The sequence below is a fragment of the Bidens hawaiensis genome, unplaced genomic scaffold (assembly GCF_021521415.1).
Source record: "Bidens hawaiensis isolate Kalapana, Puna unplaced genomic scaffold, B.hawaiensis_p1.1 tig00022676_1, whole genome shotgun sequence".
NCBI lineage: Eukaryota > Viridiplantae > Streptophyta > Magnoliopsida > Asterales > Asteraceae > Bidens > Bidens hawaiensis.
In genome coordinates, this window is record NW_027493539.1 from 64,661 (window position 1) to 76,421 (window position 11,761).

At 32.1% G+C, this 11,761-nt stretch overlaps 1 pseudogene across 1 annotated transcript; it reads right to left on the reverse strand.

Moving 5' to 3' along the window:
- Positions 1-648: 648 nt before the first annotated feature.
- LOC143566027 (dammarenediol II synthase-like) lies at positions 649-10,626 on the reverse strand (annotated as a pseudogene). Its single transcript, XR_013141170.1, has 13 exons — positions 10,419-10,626; positions 7,635-7,823; positions 7,037-7,126; positions 6,759-6,953; positions 6,571-6,655; positions 5,931-6,097; positions 5,330-5,518; positions 3,536-3,892; positions 3,309-3,458; positions 3,190-3,236; positions 2,968-3,111; positions 1,880-2,138; positions 649-965 (listed from the first exon to the last, which is right to left on the reverse strand). The product of XR_013141170.1 is annotated as a dammarenediol II synthase-like (transcript).
- Positions 10,627-11,761: the final 1,135 nt, after the last annotated feature.

Genomic DNA, 11,761 nt, shown 5'->3' on the forward strand with positions numbered 1-11,761 from the left:
CCATTGTAGATTCCTAGGTCACATACATTTTCCACCCACTATAAAAGTAATTATATTCTATTCGCCCAAAATTCATATAAACAACAAGGCCGTGTAGTCTATGAATTACAAAATAGGACGACTTGCAATATGTGACGCACGAAGTTTTTGTTTTAAGGATGCAAATACACCTTTAGTTAGGATCGTCATCAGCCAAGTGTTAAGTTGAGACTGTTATTTGCCAATGGGGCGTAACTGGATTGGGATTATTTGAAACCAATTTTTCTATTTTTATTAGTTCTTTATGCTTTCTGTTTTTATGCCTTTAAATATGTATTCTTTTTATGGAGTTGCAGGTCTTCTCTATCTCCTAGATAGAGATATGATTCGCCTAGATCCTTGCATCCCCATGCATTACTAATAATTTTGCCACGAATGAGATTTCTACTTGGTATGAGTATTGTTGTTTAATGTGGGAACTAGGAACTAAGTTAATTATACTAGTTGATCCTCATAAATGTGAGGCTATGGGTTTAAATTCTTGCAAGTGCAAGATAAAAATGATATTTTGTTGTTAAAAAAATCGATAAACTGTAAGCCAACTTAACTAATGAATTAGAACTTATTTTCATATAGTTTATTCTTCGACCTGACAATAATTAAAGCGACATGAGGTATTCGGGTTTGACCCAAACAAGCAATTCTAGAGTATATTGTTACTTAACCCAAAAACGCTTGCGATATTCAGAAAGTGCCAATAATGGGAAGATATTTCTGTATAACGGATAATGCAGCATGCAGTTCCTCATCGAGGCTCCAGTCATGTTCTGCAAAATCGTTTAATTTGTTAATAGAGTGATTATGAAAGTGTTTCGATGCCCATATATTCGAAGCAAAGCTACCTCTTGGGGAAAATCTCCATTATCCATTTGTGCGTTAATCAAGATCTTAGCTGCTTTGTGCAATGGCGCCGGGTCTCTTTCAGACTAGTCATTAGCCCAAAACCCAATGTTAGTTGCTTACAAGTCATGCACCCGATAACCTTTCATTCACTACAACAAATATGCAGTTCACATACATTATGTTTTCTTTCGTTGCCCAATAAATGGTATAATTAGGGTGTCACGGCACGACATGAACCAATAAATAAATTATGGGTTTATGTTTAGCATAAATGGATTTGGGTCAGTTTCATGTTGAACCTAGCCACCTAGGAACACGTTTAGCTAAACACATTGTGTTCCCGTGACCGGTTGTGCTTTCATAGTTTTTTTCGTATGTGCTTTATACCACAACTAAAATTATAACATCGTTTTGAGCTAAGTTTATCATTCGACTTGTATCCTCCTTCCGATCAAAAACCCTAAAAATTAGTTTGAAATTCTATTAAAAAGTTAACGTTGTTAATTATTTATCTTAATAGGGCCACTAAGAGCCATTTTTTAAATTTGGGACCATCAGTGTTGATAAACTCAGTTGGGATTATTATCGGCCAATAGCCTTTAATTGAGATTATTAAAATCCAATAAACCATTTTTTAGGAGTATTAAGATCAAAGCGAGGAAAAAGGAAAGAGAAAAAAAGAAACTAAAACAAGATTAAAATTTTTGGTTAAAGTAGTATTCGTGTTAAGCAAGGTGCCTGGCAAGATATTCGGGTTTATATCGGTCTAACCCATGAACACATGACACATTTTAACACCCCTAGTGTGAATTTTGTTAGCTTATTTGCACTTGTAACATTTAAAGGAACATGATCTCTTAATTTGTAAGTTTCGATTATGTCCTTACCGCATTGTAGACTTGCAGTATACAACGTAATGTACGATGTATAGTTCTAAGTAACTGAAAATAACATGTATGCTTTAGTTAACGTGTGGTGGTGCCTAGAGAAAGCTAACCTGCCCGGCTGACATGAGACCAAGCATAGCCCACGACGTTTGCACTATGTTAGTTCGATTTCCAGCTAACGGTGTGTATACTTCACTAGGACAAGATTTGTAGCTCTCACCCCAGCCACCTTCTTCATTACGGGTTGAAAGTAAAAACTTTACCCCTTTACGAACCGCTTCACAATTGTTATATGTTTTTCCAGCTGATTCTAAACCTCCTAGCGAAAAGAATGCACCATATATGAAACATATCCCCCAATAGCCATACCTATAGATATTATAAAGTTTTTAATATGTGAAATAGAGGCATCATTATTAAATAAATAAACAGCTTCAAGAACGGTATAAACACTTTATGTGCTGATATACTATGATAAATAGACGGTCAGAAAACAATATAACAGCTTGTGTTTCAGTGGCGGATCCATAAACTTTCACCAGGGGGAATATTCGATATAAACACTCGGTTGTACCGGGTCAAAACAGGTCGAATATAATGGGTCAAAACATGTCGATAGTGCAAGTTTTGCTTTTAAAAGCTACATTGTATAAATCAATTCAACTTAAGGGGAAAAAAACATGTAGAATGAATAGCCATTATGTTCGGACTCTGGAGCCTTGTAGTTGTATAGACCTATGTACTCCATTGTCAGTTACCCACTTACCCGTGCATTAAAAATATATATGCAGAAACGTAATAATTAATGCATACTATTGCTTTAAGGGTTGATATTATAACCAGTTCATTTAAAAAAAAACAAGAAACTGATTTGATGTTTTCCGTTTCCAGTTTGTTAGACTAAACTAAACACACTAGTTAGGATAAATTAGAGCTTCTCATTTGGGCTTTCTAACGGCCAAGGTGCATTCTTAATTTTTTCGTGGGGGGACATGAGGATTATTTCTTGGATTCCACTAGCGTATTAAGTTTGATGGGCTAATTTCAGTGGGGTCCCTCTCCTCCCCCTCAAGCATGAATGAATCCGCCTATGTTGTGTTTCTTTCTCCCAATGTATCTTTACGCGTATAAATGATTTTGATGGTTTATGAGATTCTCTATTTAAAACTGATTATATATATATAGTTCATAACATTACCATGAACCGTCTTTCCATTGGGTGTTCTCTAGATAACGCACTGCTTTCGTGACCGAATTATCTATTTCTTTTTCTCTATACCCGGGGTGCAACCGTTTGAACGCTATAAGAGCTTGCATCACAGAAGTTGTGCACTCAACATGCCTGATTTGATCACCGAGAAAAGAAAACTTAAGGATCTACACAAGTTCTTTAAATTTTACGATTTGTAAGAAACTTTACTCTCGTTCGACGACAATGTCAGCAAACATTTCCGAAGGATTCAACATCTACATGTAAGAACACAAAATATGTTTTATATATTAACATATCAGAAAGCTCTAACAAACAAGTTCATGTACCTGTAAATATGGTTGTGGGATTGGTGGTTCCCAAACTGCGAAACCTCCGTTTGTCGGACTTTGTACATAAAGTAGAAAATCGACCGCATCATATAACCGCTGCGTTTCAAACTTTTCGCCCTCGGGCATTTCAGATAGCAACAACAAGCACTGTAATATATTTACCATCAAAACAATATTATCTCCAAAATACGAAAAATAAACATAAGACAAGGTTAAATGATCACTTTCAATGCCTCCCCAGTGCAATCTGAGACGGGCCAACCATGATCTTGATCTGAAAATGTCCATGCCCCTTTGCTAAACTGTCGACACATTTTACTAAAATCGCTGGTCGGGTTCTGCCTAACTTGTGATTCTTTAAGATAGAAATGTGCTTTTTTAAGGGAATCTCCATATTCATCGGACATGTTACTTGCGATTATTGCTTGAGTTGCGAATGCGGTGATCCATAATTGGCTACCGAATGTTTGGGACTTCATTCCGTCTTCTGCTAGCCATAAGTAATCAGGTACTCGAGCTAGGTGACGCTTAAACTCGTCCCCGTTGGGGTTCTCTGCCCACCAACACATCATTTGGAATCCCTGTCTCGTTAAAAGAATTAATTACCTGATGGTTTTGCGACAAATAAGGCTGTCGCATATCTTGTGAGTTTTACCACATACAAGTACGGTGCTAATTTTTGGTCTGTTTGTACACCGGTTCGGTTTTTGGTTATTTGGTCGAATCATAAAACCGAACCGAACAGAATTCAGGTAGATCCAAAACGAAAACTGAATTTGAATTCGATCAGTTTTAACCGAACAACTTTTTTACCTTTTAAAAACTTTCTACTTTTTTTTTACATTTATTTATTATTAGGTTGAGTTGGAATAAAGATATAATTGGATTGAGCTAAAATGATAAATAACCATTTTTTTTTCATTCAGGTTGAACATAATTCAAAATTTTGTGAAACCAATAACCGAATCACTAATTCAGTTTTAGTTTAAAAGCGAACCAAAAAAGAAACTTATAATTAGTGTGGCTTTGATTAATTTTGGTTCGGTTTAACTGATTTTAAAGCACATAAGGAACACCCATAGTTCTGAGGAAATTTTGTGACCAAATTTGCTTTTCAGTGTCGAGACGAAAATCGTCTCAATTGTTGCGACGAATCTTCTCACTCTAATCGTCAAAATCTGCAACAGAGATTTGCGACGACTTTTTATGTCATTTACCTGTCGCTAAAATATCATATCCGGTCAGTTTAGGCAACCATACACAAATTTTATTAAACGCGGTCAATAGTCAAACATAGCCATTATTAATAGGGTGTTCAGTATTCGAATCGGACTCGAATAACTCGAAATTCGATACGACTCGCATTCGAATTTGAAGGTTCGAATTCGATTTTCAATTATTCGAGTTTGATTCGGTTCGAATTCGATTTTAGAAATCGAATTTCGAATCGAATACGAATTTATGATTTAAATTCGATTTGAAATTCGAATTCAAATTATACAAATATTTTTTTGTTATATATATACATACTTATGAATCAACTACATAAATCTTTTGAGTTATAGTGATTAAAAATTGAAAGTTCATCACTTTGGTCAATAATTAATGTAATTGGACATGATAACTTTAAACGGTTTATTTATTTTATGTGCTTGTACATTTTTTTGTTAAAAAACTCAAATTTGTAGTGATTTTGAAAGTGAAATAGATTTTTAACTGAATTCGAATCGATTAAAATTTCATTCTTGAATCTAATCGAATTTCGAATTAGCTTTTCTGAATTCGAATCGAATTTGTCGAATCTATTTTGAATTCGAATCCAACCTCATAATTTAAAATTTTGAATAGATTCGTATATTCGAAATTTTATTCGTTAAACACCGCTAATTATTAATTATTAGTGAAAATAGCTATATATGGTCAAATATTACCCAGAAACCCAGAAAGTTGTGACGGCTTTGCAACGGGTTTGTCTACCACATTGCTAATTGATCCCTATTAGTTAACTCGACACATACCTTTTCGATGCTTGCCATGGTAATGTACCGGCTCTCTTCCGCGTTGTAACGCGTCAACTCAATCGTCCTTTTGAGGGCTCTTTCTCTTAGTTTGGTAAAAGGCCAATACTTGAAAAGTGGTTCACTCAAGTAATGAAGACCATCCCATAACATATCTTGGACTATTGAATGAGGGTAGTACAAATCCTCCTATAATAAAAGAAAATCACAACACATTTGTGACAACATAGAACACTTTTTAAAGTATAGCCGCTCGTGAGATATTTGATGTCAGCTTGTTAAAAGCTTGAATGATCAGGATGAACTTAAACAAGCCTGAGCTCGAATTACCTCACGAGCCTAAACGCGCCTATGTTATATGTATTATCTAATAATTGTTTTATATAAAAGAGTGAAACAAATTTAACAAATTATATATTATGTTATATATAAAAGTTTTATTTAAAAATACATATAAAAATAATTAAAATGTATATAACATAATTAACTAATTATGAATAATAAATAAGTTGAGCCCACGTGGATTTTGAGTTTGAAAACTACTTAAAAGTTGAGTTCGAGCTTTATAAATAACATTCTTAGAAAATGACCATTGAGCAACCTTGCAACATCTATGGCGTTGTTTATTCCAATTTATCTCGTTGTATGGCATGGGATAAATCTCTTGACGTAGTTGAAGAACAAGATCGGTGATCGGGCCATGAAATTTTCTTCCGTATAAGTATGACACGGGCATGTAGACCGTTCGACAATAGCACCACATTTTAGCTACATTATGGACATGAAAAGCGATGAGAACAACTAAACTAATTTGGCTCAAGGTCCAAAACATCATTGAACATTTGTGACTATCAAGTAAGTCGCTAAAAGCATATGCGACGGACTATGACCACCACATGTTTAGCCAACCATTTTCCCATTTTAGCGACTAAATACTAATCTCTATATTTGCGGCAGCAACCACCTGGGACGTTTTTAGTTTTAATAATTAGTTAATTAACTTTCAAAAAATATTTGCCGCCCTTTCATGATCTTTTTTATTTATTTTTTAAAAAGCATTTGACCGTTTATTTTTGTTACATTTTTATCAGGGTTTTTACATATTTCCCCTCCAGCAATATTTGCTACCGCTTTTGCTATGGCTTTATGATTATTTTCATTGTTGACATTTATCTAATTTTATACATATGTAATTGCGATCATTATGTTCGGTCTCCATTACTTGGATATGCAATGTGTACCTGGATGAAAGGGTAGAGCTTCTGGGAAAATCCAAAATTCTGGTGGAACCGGGTTGCATCCTTCCCATTCATACACACCAAGTACCTACACACGTTATAAGCATTTGAAATGGCGCACAATTGGTTTAATCGAACAATTTTATATAACGAAGAATTTATATAGATGAACCGAGTGTCAAGTATGTTACCGAGAGATAAAGTTTGCCCCAAGAGGGTATGGAAGTCGCACCACCATGGTCGAGTATCCATCTTTGGGCTCGAGTGAGTGCCACATTTGCATCATCATAATCTTCACCGAGTAGTCGTAGGGCTACGTAGCTCAACACGGTCACAAACATGGTGCTATGCCCTTCTATATGAAATCCCCATCCTCCATCTTCACCCTAACATCGATCAATATCACCAACACCGATCATCTACGCAACGCTATTGAAAATGCAAGTATATATGAAGTATGGTTTCTTACTTGATGGTTGTAGATAAAACGTTTCATCTCTTTTTTGTGCTCATTTGTTAAATGTGTACCTATGGCTCCACTTATGTAGAAGATAATAATCTGCACATGTAAGTGTTGTTAATAACTTGTTGAAACTGACTAGACCGTCCAAACAAAACAAAACCAAACCAAACCAAACCAACTAATTTGGCCGGTATAAAAGTTAAACGGTTCATTTTGACGTTTGAGAACTGAAACCAACCGTATAAACTGAACCAAGCGTTAACAATTACATTTATTATTTTATTTTAGAAATATAGAGTTATTTAACACTCCTTATACATTTTTTTTGTTCAAAACCAGAGTTGCTTTTGTTCAAAACGAACAATATTGATTGATATTGAGGGTCTTGATATTACAAAATAAGATTTAACGGCTTGGTTTTGATCCTAACACTTTAGTATTCTTGTTCTTACATCTTACTGACTGACCATATGCAACTAGACAATTAGTTGTAAGATTTTCATAAGCGACATCAAATCAGGCATTAGGCTCAAATGTTTTCCATATCTTTACACCAAATCAAACATTACACCTTTTAGTGACAGAATGAATTGTTTTAACTTACAAGTGGAGGAGTGAAGAACAAAGGGCCAGCATGTTCAGTAGCCCAGTGACCATCTTTTGCTTGGATTGCACGAATTAGCCGAACAGCTTTTCTCGTTGCCGTTATCACGGCTTCATAATCCGCATTCTCGTCCTCTTTTAACCTTGCGGGTGGTATACTCAGCACATCTATTCCGCTCTCCCTGATCAACTACACAAGGTAATCCACGTTATTATCCATAATGTAAAAGAATACAACCTCTAGTCGCTAAATATGTCCGAGCAAGTATTAAGTATATAATAACAACAATATTAGTAATATTATAATAATCAACAAAATAATAATGGTTTTTTTTTTGTGGCTTTGTTGTTTTCTCTTGAATTCTCTCATGTTGTATCTATCTATTCTAATAAATAACTACCCATTTTTGCCATTTGTCACTCTTATAGCTCTCTTCATCTTTTTTTTCAACTTTTCAATATTGATTATTATATTTTAAGTCATTTTAATATATGAATTGAAGTTTATTTTTCTTGAATGTAAATCTTATTCGATTCATTCATTAACATTAATGGTGAAAGATAATAAAATAAGGAAATATCAAAATTGAAATTACAGACATATTAGAATAAAATTTTAAAATCATAGGTAATTAAAATCAAGGTAAAATATATAACTTTTTAAACTGAGATTTGAACAACAATGCATAATTTTTTATATAAGATTGATTTCAAATTTGGATTTAAAATTTTCTCATATGTATTTGAACTCCGAAAAATGTGTATTTTCTTAATTTTCTCTAACCATTTTATATAAATATTGCGAACATGAAGAATACATTTTATATATATCTCGGTGTTTAGCATTAAATCATTGAAGTTGAATATTATAATTATAATCCATGTGAATAGCAATTTACTATATGAACTATCTATCATTTATTTATATGACTTTTTTGTGTAGTATAAAAGGTTAGTAACAAGAAGATCAATATTTAGTTTTCAACATTTTCTTTCATAACTCAAGACAAAAATGCTCCAGAAACACATATTTTATGACTTGATTTATACTTTTTTATACATTCAAATATATTTAATTTAATATGCATTATAATACAAATTACTTAATTAAAAACATTTAAATTTAAAAAAAAAAATATGTTTCAATCCATTTCCACTATTTTTGCTTTCCAAAAATCATTTAGGATATGAAAACCTAGAATATCGTTTTCATTCGGTTATTTAAGTTATTTCAATATTATATTAACTTAGTAATTTTATTTTTAGACAAATACAATGATTTGAGGTAATATTAGTGTTACCTGTTGGGTATTACATAATTAAAGTGTCTATTATAGTTTATATTCAAAATAATAAAGCTATATACAAATTAATATTTTTTTTTAAATTTTTACTGTTATTTAAACACGGCTTTAAGGTTAGTATGTCTTTCTCATTTTTCATTCATATGAAATAAAACAAACCATTTTGTTATATTTAAATTTGGGTTTTATATGTTTCTTGATTATACAATTATCAATTTTAATATATAAAATTAATTAAAATTTGTCATATGCAGAATATTAATAACAACAAATAATTTATTATGATTAATCAATTTCAGATTTTAAGAATGATTATATCATCAAAGTTCAGGTAAATTTTTTTTTTTTTGGGATAATCGTTTTTTTTTTTTTTGATAAACATGAACAAATGATCTCAAATGACATCATATATATTAATTGATCAAAAAGTATGTTATTTTGAATATTTTTTTTATTAGTTTCATGGATATATATTATAATTTATCTAGGGTCGCGGTATGTATTTGAATAACCTTATTTGTCACACAGACATCTATATATGGCTATATCAAGAGTTATAAGCAGACATATATAAAGATTTTGATTTTTGATAAACGATGTATATCAACCAATACAATCACAAATATATTGTACAAGGAAAGTTTTACTCCCGTCCAATTAAAAGTGTCAATGTTTCTTTTTTTTGTTTGTCCTATTACAAATGTTCACTTTCAAAATGTATTAATCAACTTCCGAATTTACCCTTAAACACACACAATTAACATTAATAACCAATATTGATGGACCCAATTTTCAAGGGCATTATTATCATTTGATAAGAAAGAAAAATAATCATTCAATCTACATTAAACTTTGTGTTTTTCAAACCATGACACTTTTAATTGGATGGAAGGAGTACTTATTTGTAACATATTTGTGTAATCTTAGTTATGTAATTTCTGAAATTTTTATATAAATTTTAATTGTATTAACAATATATGATTATTTTGTTGACTGTAATTCACTTAATGGTTAAAGTTTCAAATTTTCATTAATTACCCGTGTAATACACGGGCCTCAATCTAGTATGCATATAGTTGATTAGTACTACATAAAACATTATGTAGCTAATCTATATTTGGTTGGCTGGTTATAAGTGATCCTGATTTTTTCCCGCTACTCTTATATATATCACCAGTTGATATTTATAGTAATAAAACATAGTGTATCAAAATATTGGGTTACAATTCTTAAATCTTTACACAACAAATTAAATATTTTCTTTATTCAACTCATGTAACACACAAATTTCTATGACAGTAATATAAATAAATAGTTAACCAAGTTAAAAAGAAAATGGAGTCCTTGTAAATTTAAAGGCCTAGAACAAGTGATTACATATGTATGAAAATATAATCATATAATTTGTTTTGAATAAAACGATTCAAAACTCTCCTTCATTAACCAAGCACATGCAAGTTTTTTAAAGTGATGGATTTTACCTGTATCCGCATAAGTAAATCACCGGATGTTTGGAAACCCTCCTTTTTTCGTTCTAGGAAATTTTGACGTGCGTTTTCGACTTCTTGTCGTTCTTCTGGAGTTCCAGCATCTGGGTCGAACTCCCAAAACTGACGACCAACAAAGTTGTTGGTGGTAATCAAGTAAGGATCATTACCTTCGGCTATCTTCAACTTCCACATCTTTTGTTTTTTTGTTAACTGATGGCCCAAAGAGATGTAGTATCATGCAATAGGAATGAGGATGTGTTTGTGGTGTTTTATAGGGTTAATTTGTTTTCCTTTATTTCCTTTTGGTGTAACAAACTAGGGTCATAGTGGGGGAGTTTACTCCTTTAAAACTTAAATGATTATTACTTAAATTATAAAAATATATTGGATAGCATCATAGCAACTTGTTTTATGCATATGCTTTATTTTGTATATGTTCATAATTTTAGTACTATACCGTATTATATCATCCTATATTCATTTTGTGTTAATTTTAGATGGTCATTTTGGGTAACAAAAGATGTTTGAAAGAGATGTTAGATCGAATAATTTTTTCTACAAATGACTGATCGATAAAATTAATAATAATCCATGGTTTTTAAGAAAAGGGAAGAATTTGATGTTTCTAAACATTTGATACCATGAACAATAGTGTTACATGTACAAAAGGATTATTATTGCAAATCACTAGCCAAATGATTATACAAAAGGAATTGAAACGAAATTGAAAAACTGAGTTATAAGTAATCGCCAACGGTCCCTATTATGTTGTTAACGATCTTTTAACAACCAAACTTCTAAATGATCGAACACTAACGATCCATGCAAAAACTTCACCAACTATTAAAGAATGACTAGAACACCCTGAACTTTAATCAAACTCTGTTAACTTCAATGAATTAGTAACATGATAACTTCATTATTAGTCTCAATGTTTAAAAAATCGGTATTTTACTTGTACCGGACTGGGCTAAAAAACGGTACAATCGGTTGAACCGGGTTATAACGGAAGGTTCAACTGGTTGAATAGTTTACCTTATAATTTCCTATAAATGCAACTTTAACTCCAAAAATAACCCAAAATGTAAATGATTTCATAAAAAAAAGTAATACAAAAACACTCAATTTAAAAAAAAAAATAGTCATGTTTACACGTTTCGATGTTAATTGTTGGGTTGAAAGTAATTATAGGAAAATATGGGCTGCAAATATAAAAAAAATTCTCGTACTTAAAACCAGTTTGTCGGTAAAAACCGGTATTTTAGAAAAAACCGCCGGTACGATGTTCTAGCAAACCGGTCAAATATACCGGGCTTAAAATACCGGTCTGCTGT